Genomic DNA, 19,588 nt, shown 5'->3' with positions numbered 1-19,588 from the left:
TGACTTACAGTGGCTACAACTGAGGCTAGAAATTAGGAAACTGTAAGTTGTAGGCACTAAGTTCTGAGGCACTAAGTCAAGATCCAAATTTTGACAAGAAAGCTGCAGGGCCCTGTCCATGGAGTCTCTCAGAATCAGACACAATTGAACAACATTAAAAAAAAACATACAGAGTGAGCACAATCACACTTTCAAAATTTAAGGTGGGACTGCACAATCACAAAACAGTCCATATGAGTTGATATTGACAGAACTGTAACTGTGCAACTGGAAATGAAATGATAGCCATAGGAATAAAGGCAAATATTTACTTTATGTGAAAAAAAATCAGCATTTGAGCCAAATTGTACAGTCCAAGGCCAATGTAGCTTATAGTTTATGCTTATCTGATATCTGAATTTTTTTCCCCATTTAGAGCATGGCTTAAATTACAATCCCCTCAAAACAAATATATTTGAAAACCACATATTTAAAGTTGATGATAGGATTTATTGAAAAAATATAATTTAATCCAAGCATTAGAAACTGTAGTAAAGATTTCAATAGATAGTTAACCCAAATATAAATAAAACTTCAGTTATTTTTTAAAAAAATTAAAATGTAAGTAAACGTTTGTAATGAACTAGGAAATACCACTTTAAAACTTCCTAGTTCTCGTACTACTTCACCAAATCATCTAGGTTCACATGAATGGGACGGATCTCATGATAACTTTTAGTGAGCATTCAGATATAGCATACTGTGCAAGCAGATGTTTCCACTTTAAATCCCTAGCTAACAACTGCAGTCAAAGGAACTGGATGCTAGAAAAACAGTATGTCGAAGACCTTGGGAAGGTATTTTTGTCAAACAGTTTGATTTGGTGTGAGACAGTTTTGTATCCTTTACTACTGGGATAGGATAGCTGTGTCTGTTGCCTCCTCTTTTGCAAGTCTGTAATATGTTCCTGCTTTACAGCCTGTAATGATATGAAAAATAATGAGAAAAATATCATTAGATAAATTAATTTAGAACCATTAGCAAAAAAAATCCAGACAATTACAAATTATAACCAAGAGATACCAAAACTGTATTCCTTTACTGATGTTTCATGACTGTTTGGATATTTGCAGCCCACATCTGGTGATTTATTGTTTGATTATGCGCCATCAAGTCGGCCACAAATTTCTTCCGTTATTACTTGTCTAACTTGTTCCTGCAATGGTGCACCAATCATCATTGTAATATTCATGTTGCTGCTGTCCTCCTTATCTTTCCTTCCACCTTTCTCTGCATTAGAACCTTTTCCAGAGACCTATGGATCTATGGGTAATATGTCCAGAGTATAATAATTTAAGCCTGGTCATTTGGGCCTTGAGTGAGAACTCTGGGTTGATTTGTTCAATGAGCCATTTGTTTGTTTTCCTGGCTACTTCCCCTCTGGAGTCTTCTCCAACACAGACATTCAAAAGCATCAATATTCTTTCTTCAAAGTCCAACTTTCACTTCTATTCAGATCTAACAGCTCTAATTAACGGATCACTCAGCAGGAGCAAGCATGGTACTGTTCTTTAATCAGTTAAGCATCTTAGAAGTTATAGCATTGGAAATATGTATGTTTCAGTGGTGGGATTCAAATTTCTTTACTACTAGTTCTGTGGGTGTGGCATGGTGGACATGGCAGGGGGAGGATACTGTAAAATCTCCAGTCAGAGGTGGTATTTTCCAGTTCTCTGAACTACTCAAAATTTCTGCTACCGGTTCTCCAGAACTGGTCAGAACCTGCTGAATGCCACCTCTGGTATGTATGTGTATTTGTCTGTTTGTACATTTATAAATCTAAATTCAGTGACCATAATCATAGCTTTCAGTGACCATAAATAATTGAATCTACCTTTGGGTTAATGTTTGCCATGACATACAAACTGTAGCTTATTCTTCTTACAAACCAGAGTGGGATGCAAGCTTTTGGCTCCTAATTTATTATTTATTAATTTGGTTTTGTTTGTGTGTCACACTAATCACATATGGGAATCAGAAACATGGCCTGTTTAGCTATTTTTCCTGACAGGAATAGCTAATCAAGGTATTCATGGGAAGCCAAACTTCTATATAACTTGAACTTGCTAGAAGATGCAAAAATAGGCTTTGTGGCTTTCAGGTAAAATAACACAGCTGCAGAATGCAGAACTACAACCAACTGATGTGCTATACAACAAATTATTTGTATTAATCTACTCAATGTCAATTTCTTTTTTTTAAGCTATAGTGTGGATAAAATAAACCCATCATTGGGATCAGAGTCTTTTCCTTTGTGATATATTCATAAGTAATAGAACACAATTATCCAGTCTGGTGTTCCAAGAATTTATTTCATTAGCCAGCACATCAGGGGGAAAAACTCACATGGTCTTTAAGCTAAACATCAACCAAGCATGCTGAATGCAGCTAATATGTAACTCAGCTGATTCCCTGCTGTCACACACCTCATTGTATCCCCTCCTGAAACAATGGACGGAAACTCAGTTCAGTGCAAATGATCTCGGCTGAACAATGTGTCTCTGGATTAGCTGCCAGCACCAGTGGGTTTGACTGGTTGCTGCTGCCAGTCAGTCTGAGATCTCCATCTCCGGGTTGCTCTGAGTTCAGCTTTGGAAACAGAGGAAGATTAACAGATTAAAAGACCTTTGCATTGTGTAGACGGCCAACTCAATAGGCAAAGGTCTATTGATAGAAGATTTTTCTATCATCCTGCAAAGTCCAGGACTTCCTTCTCTGGGCATGTTTAAACATCAAATCAGTGACATGTTCTCTGAATTGCAAAATGTTATACAATTTACATAGGCAGTATTTTGCATTCAGTGATTGCTAAATGTGTGTATGTGTGCAGCTATACATACTGTATAATCATATATTTGTTATGATTATATTCTTTCTAATAAGCTTGGAATAGTCCAAGGACTTCCCCATCCAAGTACTGACCATAAAGAGATCTTATTGAATTTCGTTGTTTGCTTTCAGATATTTTTTAGCACACAAAATTGTGCTGTTTATGGGCCAAAGAGTCACTGTTGTAACTTCCTAGTGCAACAGTGGCACAGACAAGACATAGTAACTTTCAAACACCATATCGGAACATTTATTTTTATGGTAAATGATTTTAGGAATGCAGAATGCTAGTCATTTAATAGTACTATTTTCTCCAATATCAGCAAAATGTTGAGGCTGTCCTTGAAAATCAGGAATAGGAGACATCCAAAGGAGGAAGTTTCAGAAAAATAAGTGACTCGGTTAGTCTCACATAGATCGGGAAATGCATATTGATATCATAACAGTGGCAACATTTCTAAAAAAAAATAAATATCTCAATTATCTTATCTTCTGGTTGAAATCGGACTGCCCCCCCCCCACCTGATTTCATTTAGAAAAAAAAGTTAAAAACTACAGAATATTTTCAGTTGAAAATGACACTAACAATGTGTGTTCGAAGAGTTAACATGATTGAGTATAATTAAAGTGATCATAATTCATTCATTAATGAAAGTGATTACTCATCATGATTTTATTATTCTGAGGGATTATTGTGGATTTTTTTTCTATATAAATTACTGGGGTAAAATTTTGCCTACATTTTGTAAATTACCCAAAATCTCATTGATTGTGGCAGGGAAAAAATTGAATGAAATGAATGAATGAGCAAACAAATGAATAAAGTGGTTGGAATAACATGCATTTGTTTTATTGGAATACTGGCAATAACATCTGAGAAGTCATAGCTGACTTTAAAAAAAAATGTTTTAAAGTATTGCAAGATGAATTTAAAAAACAGACAAATGAAGGTAAAGTTTAATATTACAATTAAAAGCTCAACTATTTAGAAAGTACATTAGATTAGGAAAGAAAATGCCACCATGGAAAACAATCAGCTTCAAGGAAGCCTTAAAAGTCTAGAACGGGTGTCAAACTGGCGGCCCGTGGACCAGATGCATCAACCTAGGCCACACCTGGACCAGCTCCACAAAGGAAAAAAACATTGCGATACATCACGTGATGCCAACATGATGCCATGAGTTTGACACCCATAGTTTCTTTCAGAAATTGTCCAAATCAGAAAAAGAAAGTTGAATACACACTCTGGCAAAATAAATATAAATTGATAATAAGGCAAGTGAAAAAATGTATTGAGATATATTGCAAAAAGCAGTAACAGTAGCAGTAAATTATGATTTTTTAAAATATGTTAGAAGCAGGAAATTGGCTATGGAGGAAGTTGCATTACAGCTGAACCAACTCTGAAACAGATAGAGCAAATAATGACTAATCCATAAAAACAAAATTTAAAAAATAACTATTCATGAAATCTGGATCACATCCACCTAAACCTTCTTAAATTATTTTGAAACTGCTGAACGTCTAACAGAAATATGCAGCTTAGCCATGAAATTGGCACCTTTGTGTGAGAATTGGAAAGTAGCCATTACAATACTGATTTGATTTTTTTAAGAAAAGAAGCCAGGGAGATATATTTTTTTAAAAAACAGTTCTGTTTATTGTATATTCTGGTATATTGATGAAAAGCATTATTGATAAAGTTCTGAAATAAGTTTGATAAAAAAAATTGTTTTGTTTTGAAAACTGAAGCATTATTTGTCTCACAGAATGTTTTTTTAAGAAAGTATAAAAAACAAAATATATCTGGTAGTTTGGTAAACTTTGTCTGGGATCCAAAAATTTTCTAATATGACATGTTTAGTATGGCTTTTTAAGTTAGATAACAAAGTGTGTAAACCAGTGTATCAGGCAACATGTGAACTTAGTTACTGTATATACTCGAGTATAAGCCTAGTTTTTCAGCCCAATTTTTGTGCTGAAAAAATCCCCTCGGCTTATACTCGAGTCAGATCCCTCTGAAAAAAATGGTGTGGAGTCGCGGCCTCCGGCGGCAGCGACTCCCAACAGCCAGCCGGAAGGGAAAGGCAAAAGCGCTTTGCCTTTCCCTTCCCGAGGCGGCGGGACTGGGGCCGCGCCGGCGGTAGTGACTCCTGACTCAGGGGGCCTCCGAGGAGGGGAGAGAGTGACTCCTGCCTCCCGCTGTCATCATCATCTTCTTCTTTTGGGTTAGTGAATCAATTAAACCTTTCATGATAGTGAGATCGTTTCCCAAATTAATTATTTTTATTTTTGAAATTTACCAGTAGCTGCTGCATTTCCCACCCTCGGCTTATACTCGAGTCAATAAGTTTTCCCAGTTTTTTGTGTAAAATTAGGTGCCTCGGCTTATATTCGGGTTGACTTATACTCGAGTATATACAGTAATTGTATTTTTCAGGAAACCATGTCCTGGTATGTATGAACTCACAACCTATATATTTGGACTTTCAAAAAACTTTTTAATGACATTTTTTTTCTATATCTTCTTATCTAGTTGTTTCTAGTTGTGTTTGGTGAAAGGACATTATAAAATTGTTTTCAGGAAACCAAGAAGGTAATGCCTGCCATATCATGCTAGGCCATGGTTTAAGTGTGGTTCACCAAATAAATCACTAATAATGAGTATACATTGACACATAAGATAACAATCAGGAAGAAATGGAACTCCTAAGGATATCTTCAATTTTGTAAATTAAATTCCAGAATTAAGAGCGAAGAGTCAGGGAGCCAAGATTTCTGATGAAAACAAAGGCAGACTGCCAAAGGCTTTGAAGATATCTCTTCAAACTGGATGACTGGCACTGCAATTCTGTGCAAATGTACTAAAAATTAAGCCTCACTAAATTCCTCCCATGTAAAAGATTGAAGTTTGTTAAAGTAACAAACAAGGTTTAATGGAATTAAATATAAGAGTATATCAACATATTCCTTGATTTTATCCTGCTTAACTATTAGAATTGTTTATTACAATCACATGGTTTGGGCTGAGCACATGGGTCAGTTGGAATCCATATTTGGAGAGATTGAGACAGCCATCTGCTCATTTGAACTTTGTCTGTCTTAATTTGTTATACTGTAGAGGAATTGCCTGGTTCTGCTTGGGCATTTATAAATTCTTCCTTGGAGAGAAAGTCATTCTTGTGCCTCAAAAATGTTATTCTTTAAGAGGGAAATAAAACCTTCCAACCTAGAAGTCCAAACCGTCTTTGGGCTACAAATACAAGTACTGGGTCCCTATTTCAATGCCAGAGAATAGCAGTGTAGATACCATCCATCCATCAAGCTAATGAGGACCTTGGTGACATTCAGCTTCTCTACTCTACCACAGTACAGGAGAAGTTATTGATCGCTGCCATGCTCTTCACCAATCCTTTGCCATGTTCCCTGGCCTCAAAAAGAGGCCAGAACAAATAGACTGATTGGGCATTCCTTCCAGAGACATATGTTTAAGCAGATCATTCTTGGGTGAAAATTATTTTCTAGATCAATTTCACCTGAATTTCAAATTTATGTTTGGAACAGAAACTTCCCTTTTCATCTTGAACTTTTTGCTGTGAGAGTATTTTGTGTGATTTTGCAGTGCTGGGTTTTCTTCTTACTACCGTGTTTCTCCAACAATACGGCCTCCCCCAACAGGAAGCCCCAGCATGTTTTATAGGCATAAAATCAAATTAAGCCCCTCCCCCCCAAATTAAGGCCTATATTAAACATGTGAAATGGGGGGAATGGCAGGGGGGGCTTGCCGTTAGCAAGTACTTTTGTTGCATACCCGGATATGGTGCTGCCTGCGTTGACCTTGGCGTTGGTGGGGCACTTTGTATCGGGAAACCTTCCACAACCATTGCTTTCCCTTCTCACCGTGCTGCTGCGGCATTTAAAGCAACGCCGCAGCGTTTGGCACAGCCACATGCGGCCAGCCAGGGCTCCTCCCTGCAACCGGAGCCCGGCGGAAACACTTGGCTTCAGGCGCTCCTGTCGCCGCCTTCCCTTCGCCTTCGAAGGCAAAGCCAATTCTTTTAAAAACGACGCCCTACTACCGGAACAACAAAGCCTCCCCTGCCCGAGAGGGCAGCCCAACCCCACGTGGGGAGGCGAATCTCCCAGGGCCGCAGCGCAGGATCAGCCCACCCTGGGAGAAGTGCCCAGCCGCCATCCCTGCCTGGCGCTGGGCAGAGCGCGAAGAGCTTCGCCTGGGGCGCCCAGCGGAGCTGATGGGTCGGCCCAGCTCTTTCGCTTGGCAGGCATGCACCCGTGGCTTGCTTTCCTGGCTCTGCCCAGCCTGCACAGCTCTGGCGTGGCCCTGGTGGGATGAGCGGAGGGCCCGGCGGGGAGGCTCTCGCTGCCTTGGCTTTGTCGTACTGGTAGTAGGGCATCGTTTTTAAAAGAATTGGCTTTGCCTTTGAAGGCAAAGGGAAGGCAGCGACAGGAGCGCCTGAAGCCGAGTGTCTCTGCTGGGCTCCGGTTGCAGGCAGGAGCCCTGGCTGGCCGCACATGGCTGCGCCAAATGCCGCGGCGTTGCTCTAAATGCCGCGGCAACACAGGGAGAAGGGTAAGCAACGGTGGTGGAAGGTCTCCAGATATGAAGTGCCCCACCAACGCCGAGGTCAACATCCAAGCCATCACCGCCCGCCCGCCTGAGGGGGGTGGGAATTAAGTCACTCCCGAAAAGACAGCCTAGCCGTTTTTTCGGGGGTCAAAAAAAAATAAGGCCCGGCCTTATTTTGTGAGAAACACGGTACTCACTCTTCCACAAGCATTGCTCATCTGTTTTTGAAGATTCTTTGGAAAATCATGGTGCCTAAGTTAAAAAGAAAAAGGGAAATCTTAAATTAATATTCCTCATGTGATATTACATAACCTACACAAAGAAAATATTACCCAGTTTTCTTACATTACATTTTCATTCACAACATCATTTTAGAAATGGTGTTCTAAATTGTGTACATGGTGTAAAAATAAAGTAACAGTTATGTTACTGTCTAGAATTATGATACTGTTACTGTTATATGCAAATATATGGAATCTATTTCTTTACAAAGTTGTTTAAGAACTAAACTGGCAAATATTTGAATAACAATAAAATAATTAAATTAAAATTAAAATTAAAGAATAATAATCAGTAATAATTTTTAGTTATTTCTTAATGGAGCCATGTTACAAACATTTAATTTTCATTGAAAAGCATTTTCACTATTGAATGATACCAGATTGCTTTTGGGATACCATGTAGTTTGCACACCTGAATTTGCACATCCCTTACATTCAACAAAAAACTACATGTTTCAGTTGGAGCAGCTCAAGAAAGACAGCAGATTTCCACCTTTTTTGAGCATATGATTCCCATCAACATTAGCTATTCCACAGTTGCTATGGTATCAAAAATGAATTGAATTAGAAAAACATCTCTGTGAAAAATAAAAAGAAACATTTTTGTCAGAAAATGTTTTTTCCCTTAGCACAGCATAAGACTATCATATGTTTAAAGCTGCTCTTGGATAAGTTCTATATAGTAAGATTTTTAAAAATTCAATTTCTTTTCAGTAATTTTCAGTTGCATGTACTACTATTAGACTGACCGAAAAATTCGCAGTTCATGCTGAATGTGAAGTTAGTTATTAAATATGTAATGCATTCATATTATAACTGATTATTTATCTAATCCAGAATTACTTCAGGAAAATCAAATTTTCCCCTTGCCTGAGACTAGAAGAAAACTATTTTATATATGACAGTGATTACCTTGCAAAAATTAGCAGTATGAAATGACACTGATATAAGACATTATGTAGGTTTTAATCCCAGGAAAGAATCTTCCCTACAATTATATATATTCATGTTGCATTTTTAATTTTGGTTTTATACCAAATTCATGTTGTTGATATTCTAGGCTATATGCAACAAGTCCAAATATTATTGAAGTCCATCTCTCCTTAAGATCAGAGGTGAAAGACCTCAAGTAGGCAGATGTTGCTGTTTGAGGGTGTTAAAGATATGATTGCATTGTATGTTTACAACAGGTAAACATCTTTTTTTTTTTTTTTAGAAGTGCTACAGCTACTGGCCCGGTTGCTCAGCCAACAGTCCCAAGTCCATTTGTTGCCAGATGTCCGGAAACTCCAACACATAGCACTGTTCTTGTTGACCAGTGTGACAATTGATACAGTATAGGTTTCTGTAAATTAAATCACGATATTGTTTATGGGAGAGACACTCTTCATCTGGCTCCTCTGATGAAACCTGTGCAGTATGGTTGAACCTCTGGCATATCTCTCATCTTCTTCAGAGTACTTAACTCTGACAACCATATCAAATAATGCCTAACTGGTGGATTATTATCTTCGTTCATCACACAGTCAGCCAAATGTTTAGACTGGATTTGGCATTTTTGTCCATCTATTGAGTCCTTTCCAAGGAGTTAGGATAGGCAGATGTTGATGCTGTTAAAATTATCATCGCAGGATGTAAGCTGTTTCAAATAAAGCTACCATTTGCAGTTGATTGGTGGTGATTTTGTCAATGCCAATGGAGTTCAAGTGATGTTCCAGATATTTGAGGATTATATCCCCAAAGGTGCTATTAATACTATCTTTACTTTCTTTTTATATTTTGCCATTTTTCCACTTCTTTCTCTTCTATTCTGTTTCTATTCTGTTTCTCCAAGTACTACATCCGTTATCTAGACTTTTTTGTCTTTTTTATCAACAATTATTAAATCTGGGGTGTTGCATGTCATGTGCTTGAATTTTAAAGTCCCAGAGCACTTTAGCTTCTTCATTTTCTATTACTTTATCTACTTTGTTTGCTTTGTTGGAGGGCTTCTATAGCTGCTCTTTGCAAAGCAGTTGGGCTACCTGGGGAGGAGGTCTTAAAGGGGGTAGGCACCATCAGCCCAGGGGTTAGCTACTCTCAGCTAGACTGGCCTTCCCTAAAGCTAGCTTACTTCTCTGCCATCTGTTTTTTGTTCCTTCTGGTCCATGGATTTCTGTTATAGGTTGTAAAACTCTGTAGCAAAGAGTTTACTTATTGTGTTATGGAGACTGTTGGGTCTATAGTTTGTAGAGTCATCCTTTTTCCTTTTTTAATGTATGCAGACAATGATTGCAAACATTAATTCTAGAGGGTTTGACGATAGCTGTCTATGCAGGTATAGACTGCATTACTGCTAGGGTGGGACAGTAATCTAAATGTATGCAAAGTTAACTTCAGGAAACATTTATCATCACATCAAGTAAATCAAAGGGAGATAGGGCTATTTAATTATATTTTTGTTCATAAAACTGTGAATGATACACAATAAATAACAGGAAAAAAGGAAACGGTCAAGGTCTAGATGGATTTAGAAGTTATTTATACAAAGTTTTGGTCCTATATAACAGCAATTTGACTTATGTTCAAGGAATGTTTCCCTTTCTGTTTTATAACACTTAAATATCAGTAGAAACTGGGTAAGAACAAATTATGGTCTGATATCCTTGTTAAATGTAGATACTGAAATTCTCAAAGCAATACTAGCACAGAATACGTAGAATATAGTTCCTTCTATTGCATGCACAACAGTAAAAGGGAAGCACAAGGCAGGATTCTGATAATATCAGAGAATTAGTAGATACTTTAGAAATTGAATCTGAACATCTTACTTAGTTGTAGTGGCTTCTGTAGATGCAGAAAAAATCTTTATCAAAGTGCAGATCAAATGTTTGAAAATCCTTTGGGGAAAAAATGATTGTTTTCTGTTTCTACTCAATTGGATCAGAAAGTAATTACTCTCTCAGCTGAGATCATTATGTTAGTGTTATTTCTTTACCTATTAGCATATATCTTCGAACTGTATGAGGATATATTTTATTTTCTCTTATATTTGATATGGTTTTACAACTATTATCCTATAGTGTTAGATAATCCAAGGAAAGTTCAGGTGTCTAGGTAACTAGAATTTTACATATAACATATATATTGTAGGCAAATGATATTATCACAATTATCAAGTACCTTTACCTAAATTTGTGAATCCTGAATTACAACATGATAAACTATCAGCATATTAACTAATCTCATACACTTCTCTGTCAATCATATGGCATCTATAGAAAAGTATTAAAAAATGGGGGTTTGTCTGTTGTACAAAGTCTTGTTAAGTACCTTGGAATAAATATTCCCAGACAGACATCTTTCTTAGCAGAATTAAATATCTTAAACATCATAATAGAGATTATTCCTCATATATCATATGGGATAGTTGAAAATTCTTATGAGATTATGGGGAAAAAATAACTGTGATCAGAATGAATATTACTTTTAAACTGATTTATACCTTAAAAGGAATTCCTATGATAATTCGTTTTAGATATTTTAAATATTAACAAATATTGAGGATGTTTTTATGGAACAGGCATATACCCAGGGTTTTTTTTCTCTTTTCTTTTTTCTGAACTTAGATTTCCTTAAGAAAATGGGAGGTTACTTTCCCACATTTCCATTCATAACACTGAACTTATATCCTTTTTTAATGTGGAATGTTAATAATACTGAATGTAAACCATTATGTGGAACATCGGGAAGCTATTAGACTCTGAAATCCTGGCAAGTGCTTCTCATTTTATTCAACACTCAATTATTTTTCCTACTTTAAAAGCAGTGCAAATATTTGGAAAATTTGGGGACAAAGGCTTAAGTTTTATCTGGCTTCCATGAGAAAATTATTCTTCAGGCTAACTCTAACATTTTGTAAGGTTTTTTAAAAATTCTATGTTGCTTTTTACAGAATTTTGGCAAAAAAAAAAAAAAAGAAGAAGACTCCATAAGTGTTCAAGTTTCTTAAAGCTTTTGAGTCACTACATAAATAATTTGGTTTATCAAAAAAGCTAGTATAATAAATGAAAGCATTTGCTGATCCCATAGTTTGATCTAGTATGGTAGCAGCCAACAAAATTGATTAAAAATAGATATTGGCAAAATCTAGCTATATAACAACTAAAGACTATTACTAAGATCAAATCTAATAAGAATTTACAAAATTTTTGAAATATTCTGTTACAGTGAATCACTAGCCTTAAATGTATAAAAAACATTAGAAATTTGTCTTACAATGTTAAAATGCAATTAGTTAATTAAAAATGCTATTTCATGTTTACTGGACATCCCAGATGAAGTTTAAGAAAGGCTGGTGATCAAACTTTTATGCTGGAGATACAATAAATTGATTTGAAATTACACTTTGGTTTTCCCTTCCTGACTTAATGTTTATATTCTTGTAAATAAGAAATGGAGAAGAAAATTAATATTTAAAAAGGCAAATGTAAAGTTGTGTACCAAAATTTAGAAGTTCTCAGTTTAAGAGAATTGGGATAGAGTAAAGATATTAATTAATGTGTAGCTAGCATGAAGCTACACCCTGGATACAAGTTTCTGGATTGAAAAAATGTATCTGCTTTCAGATTTTGAATTATGCCTTTATAGACACAATTAAAAGACTAAGCTATATGATTCAGTACAATCCAGATTTAATCCGTTGTTCACATAATGCTTTGTTTTAAAATGGTATAGTATAGTATTGTCTGTATACATGGTGATATATTTTTACTTTGCTTATTTTTCCCCATATTTCTAGTAATAAATCAATACAGGTTAATAAAAACAGAATCAATTGGTTTGTCATTGTGATCCTTACTATGTTTCAATCCACTGAGTATATTGTTAGTTAGCCTATAAAGCAAATAAAAGACAGATCCTTCTTGTCACAATTTACTGCAGTTTATGCCACTGGCTGAGGGGCAAGTGGAATAGCAGAAAGTTGGCCTTCTCAGTTGAAAAACCAAGTTTGGGAAATATGCATCAGAATCTTCTTCTTGAAGCAAGTTTTAGCAGCACTGCTAAATAAAATCTTATTTCTGGCATTTGCTGAGGAGCCAGATTGTTTTCCTCCTTAAAGTGCACTACTACATTGCATGTAGACACTCGGTGTAGAGGCAGTTTTCAACATGTAGAGTGAAACTCAAGATCAAGATCTATTTGTTCTGTGTAACATAGTTCCCTTTTAATAGTGAAATATCATTGTTTGGGATGTGGGGGTAATTGCTATTTGTGCCATGACATAAATATAGCAAATAAAAATCCTAACTGCTGTTTTCCATGGCTAAACACAGAAATGAAAAAGATTGATAAGTCTAATAATTTAATTGATTCAGTCCCCAAATAGTAATTATCCCCACATCCCAAACAATTATAACAGTAATTATAACCATGGCCCTGCCATCACAGATAGGAATGAAGGTAAAGGAATAGCCTTTCTGTGATAGTTATAATTCCAGGTTTCAGTTTCCTCTGAATGAATTAATGGAATGTTAATGCAGGAATCTTAATAAAGGTTTTTTGTTTTGTGTGTGTGTGTGTGTGTGTGTGTGTGTATTATACCACGTGTCTTTTGCAACTTGCAGATATTGTGTTATTTATTTGCAGTGCACTTCCTGAGGATCAGTGGACATGGAATCATATGCTAAAGTTACACAGTGAGCAGAACTGGATTTTGGGAGCCATTTGATGGTTTCCTTCGGGGAAAATGAGAAAAATCAAAACCCAGTGATTCTGACACGAATTTTTCTGGTGTACTGTAAGGGGAAGCATGTACATACTCATCACAGCGATATCCCTGTAACAATTATCTGCTCCCCAATTTGTTTTCTGATGAGCCTTTGCTCCTAAAGATCATTTCAAAACTGAAATACAGTTCTTTGTAATATACTGCAGATGCAGGTAGCGTTAAAGCAAAGAAAGGACCCACCATATGTAGCAGATAGTCATGTATAACTCATCAGTAATTCCATTACAGTAATACCCTAAGGTCCCTAAGCTGACTGCTAATTGCACTAGAAGGGGTTGGAAGAAGAGACCTTTTATAGACACAAACTATTGTGTTTATAATACTCATAAAAGGTTGTATGTACTCTCAGAACAGAAGCATGATCAAGAGAGCCTGCATGTATTGTCCTCAATGGAGAAAATTTGAATTCCACAGAAAGTCTGAAACTCAGGAGTGGGATTCTACAGGTTCGCACCTATTCGCTAGAACTGGTTGTTAACATTCTGAGTAGTTCAGAGAACCGGTTGTTAGAAGAAATTACTGGCCTAATCCTGTAAGGAAGGCAGGAAGGAAACATTCTGGTGTTGCTTACAGAAACTGCCTCTCTGTTAACCATTATTACTTTCTTGGCAGGACTAGACTTCCTGTCTCAGGAACTTCTCTGGAGTTTTTTTTCCCTCCTTTGCTGGTACTTTGCTTGTGTGGAGTGACCAAAGTTACAATGGCACTGAAAAAAGTGACTTATGACCATTTTTCACATTTACGACTGTTGCAGCATCCCCACAGTCATGAGAAGCCAGGCGAGAAGATGAGTGCCTCGATGTGAGTGATGTTGAGTTGACCATGCCCAGCCAGTCACATGACCACCAAGCCATGCCTACCAACTAAGCCACGCCCACAGAACCAGTTGTTAAAAAGTTTGAATCCCACCCCTGCTGAAACTCATCCATGGTCATTACCCTAATTAAATGCTTCCTGGTTCATCTTTCTTATTGGCCCAATATGTGTCTGTCAGAGCCAGTTTGATCTAGTGGTTAAAGTACCAATCTAGAAACTATGAGACTGTGAGTTTTAGTCATATTTTAGGCATAAACACCGACTGGGTGACTTTGGAGCAGCCACTATCAGCTCAACTCACTGCAGGGGGTTTGTAGGGAAAATGGGAGAAGGAAAGAACATTAGGTATGCTTATTTATTTATAAAAATAATAAAGGTAGGATTTTTAAAATCTTTTAAAAATAGTTATTTATCTTTTATAAATAATCCAAACTCCAGCATGGTAAAAGCTGTGCTTGGTTCTCTCTAGGACAAGGTGTCAAACTGGATTTCTTTGAGGGCTCGATCAGCATTGTACTTCTCTTCTGCGGACCGGCTGCTGGGGAGGGGGAGATGGGACAGACATCTCCTGCAGCACACCCTCCTGGCCAAAATGGACCACATGGGGTGGCCACGCGCACACCCCCGTGCCTGGACAGCCTTCTGCAGCACTCTACGGGCCAAAATGGGGTGCAGGGGGACCACACAAAGCTTCCCTCTGCCCTGTTTTGGCTGCCAGAGGCACTGCGGGCCAGTCCTTTGTTATTTTCAGGCCAGCCCAACAGGCCAGATTTAAGGCCTTCAGTTTGACACCCCTGCTCTAGGATAATTTAAAAAAAAACAAAACATTAGGAGACTATTTTGATTTAATCGGTCACAATAGATTTTCTCTGTGCGTTAAAAGTAGTGATTATAGCTATCTTTGTTATTCTTCAGAATAATATCATTCCTAGAACTGTTTGAAACAAAATGCAATTGTTTACAAATTTTTACAGAAGAAAAAAATATTAAAAATACTGAATGCCTCATTTTGAATAAGTGGGTTGTGTGCATTAATTTCTCCAATCAATTTCTCTCATGATAGAAATAAATTTGATTTTTGCTTTACTATTTATAATAGTAATATGTATGTATGTATGTATGTATATGTATGTATGTATGTATGTATGTATGTATGTATGTATATGTATATGTACACACACACACATATATATATATACAATACGTGGTTTGTATACATAATAAATATTTTATATTTAATAATTAATTAATTAATTAATGGAGCCTCTGTGGTGCAGTGGTTAGAGTGCAATACTGCAAGCTACTTCTGCAGCCAGCTGTCTATAATTTGGCAGTTCAAATCCCACCAGGCTCAAGGTTGACTCAGCCTTCCATCCTTCCGAGGTGGGTAAAATGAGGACCCAAATTGTTGGGGACAATATGCTGACTCTGTAAACCACTTAGAGAGGGCTATAAAGCACCATAAAGCAGTATATAAGTCTAAGTGCTGTTGCTATTGCTATTGCTAATTCAACCTTTTCAACATTATATATAAACTGACATCACTATTCAAATCTATCTTCTGTAAAAGGAAATGTACATAAAAATAAATATAAATTTCCATGCAGATTTATAGATAGATGATAGAAAGAAAGAAAGAAAGAAAGAAAGAAAGAAAGATAGAAAGATAGATAGGTAGGTAGGTAGGTAGATAGATAGATAGATAGATAGATAGATAGATAGATAGATAGATAGATAGACAGACAGACAGATGATATAGATATCTTACAATGCATGAATCAATCTATTCTTTTTTTTTATAATGATTATTTTCCATAAATTTCTATATAAATACAAAGCTTATATAGAGTAGACCCTCTATATAGTTCAATTTTGTTCAAGAACAGTTCTTGCAAGGAAGTATTCGGCTTCTTTATCATTCCTAAAAATAGTGTGTTCAGTAACTCTTGTACATCTTTGACTTCTTCCTTGGAAACATGCCTCTCAGTACTGATTGCTAGAGAACCTGAACAGAAGAATGCTTCCTACAGCAATTGGATGGCCAATCTGGGTACAGAACCTGAGTGAAGTAAGTCTTCGACCACATGTCTTATTCTAGATCAAGGACAACACTCAGGATTAACTCTTGGTTTGTCATCTTTCTAGTCAGTTCCACGACTAACAGTGATTTATCTAAAGCGATTGTCTCTGGCAAGCTGCAGTGTCATTTATTCAATTTGTTAGATTTTCTCCTTTGGATGGTGATCTTGATTTTTTTCCCCCATTTCAAGTTCATGCTTAGATTTCATTGTTGAGGTGAAGGAGGCTAACAATATGGTTGAAATTTTTAGACCTCCAAAACTTTTTATATGATTTTCTCAGAGCCAGTTCACATCGTCTGCTTTTTAAACTTGGGTACAAATATACTACTTTTAAATGGCACATGTCAGTGGTGGGATTCAAAATTTTTACTATCGGTTCTGTGGGTGTGGCTTGGTGGGTGTGGTAGGGGAAGGATACTGTAAAATCTCCAGTGAGAGGTGGTTTTTGCCAGTTCTCCAAACTACTCAAAATTTCCGCTACTGGTTCTCCAGAACTGGTCGGAACCTGCTGAATACCACCTCTGGCACATGTGTACAAATTCGGTAGCTGTGCATGGTGGTTTATGCATTTAATTATAGTAAGCATTCCATCAGAGAGAAATTCAGCCATCCAAGTACACATTATTCATAAATGTGATATAACAAATATGCTTTGACTGTTATTTCACCTTTTGTACAAATAGTTCTAAAATAAATATGACATCTATACCTTGGTCTTGGTAGACTTTTATCTTCAGTTCTATTTTGCCATTCAGCTGCAGAGGTTTCTTTGGTGCCATAAACTAATGTAGAGTTTTGTGGTGTTTGGTGCTCTCTGATCTTGATTGTTTTCTTCAGATGTTTAAGTACCTAAACTAGGTAATATCATCAGTACAACTAGTGATCATTACCTAGTTTGGGTAAAGAAGCCTCTGTAAGAAAACAGCCTAGCTCAGAGTGCACCAAAGATCCCTCATTTCACCCTGAGTACAAATATTTTCCTTTAAATGTAGAATTACTGTGTGGATGCCATATAAAACATATGCCATGTTTTTTTTTTCTTTTCTCACTTTTTTTCCTTGCAAAATAATTTTTAATTAGTGATGTTAAAATATCATAAGAACATCTTTTCCTAATTGTCAGTGCCCAGTTACCCCCAAGTATTCAAACAGCTGAAAAGAGGTAAGGATTATTAATGGCAACAGTGTTCTATTTAAAAAAACAATTCTATTAAGCATTTAAAATGAGAGAAAAGAAAGAGAAAAGAAAAAAGAATAGTCAAAAGAAAAAAGAGGGGGGGAAATAAAGTAAAATAAAGCATGGAATGAATAAATAGAAAATTTACAAGCCTCGGGGAATTAGATTTAAATTTTCACTATTTCATTAATTGGTTTTAAATGACTGAATATATGATGTTTTCAAGACTGCAGGTCTTTCTTAAATCCAAGCAATTTATGAATATCAACAACAGTAGTCAGAACAATATAAATCATTGAAAAAGATTGACATTATAGTAAAGTATATCCAGACTACTGAAGATCTATTCAGATTTATCAGTTCTAGTAGAGCCAGAATATATAGGAGAAACCTAAATTTTGGATGTGGTACAAACCTATACAATTTTTTATCCATATAATAAGCAGTTTACTTTAATTTAAACTTGTAGCAAATTGGCAGCAAGTGCATCTCTTTCAGAACAGATGTGATACCTCCTTTAGCAACTTAACTCAGCATTATGTATCAGCGAAAGCTTCCAGGTGCCATCCTTGATATGAAATTAGAACAAAACCATTTATGTTGCTTGGGTATGAAAGTTTTTTTTCTTTATATAAAGCCCGCAATAGCTTATATGTATATCACAAACAGTATTTTCAAAGGCATTATTTTGGAGGGTATGTCTCTATATAAAACATTCTTTCTAACTGGAGTTCCCTACATGTATTGAGGCTACATGTCTCAGAAATTCTCAGTCAATATGACCAAAAGGCCTTTTTCTAGCTAGGGGGTTTGGGGAATTGGAATCCCAACATACTTAGAGGACATGAGATTAGGCAAGATCAGTGATATTACTAGATCCATGATTGTACAAAACCAAAATTCAATCAGAAATGCCACAAGACTGGGAGGAAATACATAGATGTTCACAATCTCCTCCATATAAATGATTAACCTTGAAATAAATAAACCTTCTTGAGAATATGTTCCAAATTAAATCGTTAGATTTCTCCACACATAATCTAATGTGGTCTAATCTAATTCAATGCCTGACTATCTGAAATTATGCTCATGTATTAAAATAAAAGTTGGAGGATGTGCTAGAGAACCAAAAAGCCCCAATTCAGAGTTCAATAAAAATTCATGTACACGTAAAGTTTAATTCTTATACCATTGCTGAATAGTTAGTTAACGATTTTGCAACAATTCAGTAGATAGCATAACCATTAAGTGGGGAGACAGTAAACAAAGATAGATGACATTAGATATCAATTGTTTCAGAAAAGAGAGGGATGCTAGATTTGTCACTGACATCCCTTTTCTTATGTTTATTTATTTTTTATTCATGAGCGCTGGGCACTAAAGGCTACAGAATGCAAGCCCAGAAAAGGAGAAAGAAGGAAGGAAGGAAGGAAGGAAGGAAAGAAGGAAGGAAGGAAGGAAGGAAGGAAGGAAGGAAGGAAGGAAGGAAGGAAGGAAGGAAGGAAGGAAGGAAGGAAGGAAGGAAGGAAGGAAGGAAGGAAGATGACAGAGAGAAGTAGGGGAGAGGGGAGGAGAAACAAAAATCTCTGTCTGACCTCAGGGGACAATCACTTTGGAAAAGCAGACAGTCATGTCACCTAATGTCATCTGCTCTGGCTTCTGTTTTACAGACTCATACTTCATTCAGAAAGTCCCACTAGGAATTGCTGATCATGACCAACACATTTTTGCTATGTGCCTATTTCTACTGCTTCAATGGAAGCCAAGTCAAGGATTAGTTCTGAAGATTCAGCAATATTCAAAGCTCTTCTCTGACACAGCAAAACAAGTTCACTTTTCTAGATAGCCAGCATGCCTATCAATACATTTATAATGAGAAAACTATCTATGTAAATAATTGCACAGATGCAATTATGTTAACTTTTTTTTCTGTAGCTGTCTGCTTTGAATGTATTGGATCTGGCAAATGTCCAATCTATTAGTAAATAGATTAGATAAAGGGGAACCT

At 36.4% G+C, this 19,588-nt stretch overlaps 1 long non-coding RNA gene across 6 annotated transcripts in view; it reads right to left on the bottom strand.

Annotated features, from left to right (window-relative positions):
• Nucleotides 1-358: 358 nt before the first annotated feature.
• Nucleotides 359-19,588, bottom strand: part of LOC148131204 (uncharacterized) — a 45,505-nt gene continuing 26,275 nt past the window's right edge. For 3 of the 6 annotated variants that reach the window (XR_015748570.1, XR_015748567.1, XR_015748572.1), the window contains 3 exons: nucleotides 7,654-7,708; nucleotides 2,466-2,628; nucleotides 359-958 (listed from right to left, as the gene is read on the bottom strand). This is a non-coding gene — a long non-coding RNA (uncharacterized LOC148131204). Of the gene's footprint in view, nucleotides 959-2,465; nucleotides 2,629-7,653; nucleotides 7,709-8,230; nucleotides 8,316-19,588 lie in introns of all 6 variants that reach the window. The other 3 variants (XR_015748568.1, XR_015748571.1, XR_015748569.1) reach the window with 3 other exon arrangements.

This window comes from Notechis scutatus, chromosome 3 (genome assembly GCF_049901735.1).
Source record: "Notechis scutatus isolate UNSWTSFEM ecotype Mainland chromosome 3, rNotScu1.2, whole genome shotgun sequence".
Lineage (NCBI taxonomy): Eukaryota > Metazoa > Chordata > Lepidosauria > Squamata > Elapidae > Notechis > Notechis scutatus.
The sequence above is the reverse complement of the archived record's forward strand: the minus strand, read 5'-3'. Positions and strand labels throughout refer to the sequence as shown.